Source organism: Misgurnus anguillicaudatus, chromosome 15 (genome assembly GCF_027580225.2).
Source record: "Misgurnus anguillicaudatus chromosome 15, ASM2758022v2, whole genome shotgun sequence".
NCBI classification, from domain to species: Eukaryota; Metazoa; Chordata; class Actinopteri; order Cypriniformes; family Cobitidae; genus Misgurnus; species Misgurnus anguillicaudatus.
In genome coordinates this window covers 32,982-35,000 of record NC_073351.2, presented here as the reverse complement: position 1 = coordinate 35,000, position 2,019 = coordinate 32,982, and the positions used below count along the sequence as shown (strand labels likewise).

At 33.5% G+C, this 2,019-nt stretch overlaps 1 protein-coding gene across 11 annotated transcripts in view; it reads left to right on the top strand.

The window, feature by feature from the left end:
- Nucleotides 1-1,782, top strand: part of ppfia1 (PTPRF interacting protein alpha 1) — a 233,663-nt gene extending 231,881 nt beyond the window's left edge. For 10 of the 11 annotated variants that reach the window (XM_055174007.2, XM_055174015.2, XM_055174010.2 and 7 more), the window contains one exon: nucleotides 738-1,782. The gene's annotated coding sequence lies outside the window, so the exon portion shown is untranslated. The remainder of the gene's footprint in view (nucleotides 1-737) is intronic. The other variant, XM_055174006.2, reaches the window with a different exon arrangement.
- Nucleotides 1,783-2,019: the final 237 nt, after the last annotated feature.

Here is a 2,019-nt window from a genome sequence, read left to right as displayed (position 1 = left end):
TCCTAACTGCCTCGGTGTGTAGAGTTTTGTAACAAGATTAGGTTTGTAACCTGGACCTACAGTATATGAAGAGTCAATATTTTGTTTGGATCCTCTGATGTCTGCGGCTTTGCTCTTGTAACCGCACTAATTCAAGCTTTGTCCTGCCTCTTTAATGCCAGCGTTTTTATAATTTTCACAAAAGTTGAATGCCTTCAAGAAATGTTTTGGTAACTCTTTCTATGAATTGAATTGAATTGAATTGAAATTTATTTGACAGAATTTCATAAAAATGTATAAAATAACAATTATCCCATACACTTAAAAAAACTTCCGAGGATATAGACACAAAAAAGCCTAAGGCTTATTTCCATTGTGGTCCTCGCTGTAAATAAAGCATATAGGCAATTAGCAGAAATAATGCAAAACCCCACAGATGACAGAGACTACAAACGTTTCTCCTAAGTTCACTTTACATCATATACAATAACACTGCAAACATTAACACATTTGTCATACAGTATCTTCCATCAACCACTTTTTCAATACCCTTTTAAAATGCTTCAGCTCTGTTATGTTCTTTATAGATAAAGCCCATGCTTATAATGAATTATAACCCCCTTTATAATTATTTATAGGCAGTTATTACTATTCTGTGTGTGTGTGTGTGTGTGTGTGTGTGTGTGTGTGTGTGTGTGTGTGTGTGTGTGTGTGTGTGTCTTTCTGTCCTGGCTAATGATGTTATACTTTCCTCTCAGAGTGTATGCATTACCTCTATAGGTGATGGCTTACAAAAGGACAAGCTCCCGTCAAGCTGGAACTTTCATGGACATCAATTTGGGATTTTCCGTCTCGCAGAAGATCCGTAATGCCATCAGCACAAAAATCTTTAAACCCAAGAGTATATATTTTAGATTGAAGTATTCTATTTATGTAAGCCACAGGGACATTTCAATATTTTTACAATTTCCAGCATCAATGTCAGCTTTTGTCCTCATTTGTTAATCCTGTTGAACTCTTTTAGAAATATTTTAATGTATTACATGTCCAAGGTTTGTATATTTGCATCTAACTTACTTATTTTTTTCCATTCAAAAAGTACTTGCTTTACCTTTCTTTTGTTGTTTTCCCACGCATGACTGAGTCATTCATTGTTATTGTGTGAATGTCAAAGTTGGTACATGTTTTAGAAGTTGTTTCAGTTCTTTCACCTGTAAGAGCATTTTTGTATTCTTACCTGTGATACCAAAACCAAACCCTTGGATAAGCCATAACAATTATGAGGGCTATTTTGATGACATCTTTCTAAAAACGTGATGTCTACATTGTCAGGTTATCCTGGTACTGACTGAAAATCATTAAGCATTCCTTAGTGCCACAGTAAAGGTCGGTGTATGTAGAGAATATTTGGACCAATCCTCCTGTGGCCTCAGCTTAAACTTTTTCCCAAAATCTTCCGCTACATAATACTGTAATGAAAGCTTATATTTCGTTTTCTTTTTTGCTTTTGTTTTTAATTACCTTTTTGATGTTGTATGTATCCAGCCTACGTGTAGTTATTGTCATATTTAAATATAAAAAGCGTAGACTTGAATCATATCCCAGTTTTTAATTGTTTGTAATTCATCATTCTTTAGTCACTTTTATTTAAATAAATCCTTTGGTCCTGTAATAGAAATAATGTACAGTCTAAGTACTTATGAACTATTTTTATCACAGTATTATTTATTGCTTTCATTTCAATAAAATACTGAACATCTTTTCCACTGCCAATAAAATAATTAAGTCTTCATAAACAGAGAATTTTTCTTAATCATTATTTGATATTCTGCTTGTCAGATAACATAAAGATGCCAGGGTCCTTTCCTGGTTGTTTTGTTTCATTTGGTGCCACCAAAAGCACAATGCATTAGCAGATTTGGAGCTAACACACAATGTAGCAGTTAGCCTAATTTATTTATTCATGACTTGCTGGTAATCATTATTTAACTCAAGTTTGTTTATGTAGCGCTTTTCACAATTAGTCATTGTTACAAAGCA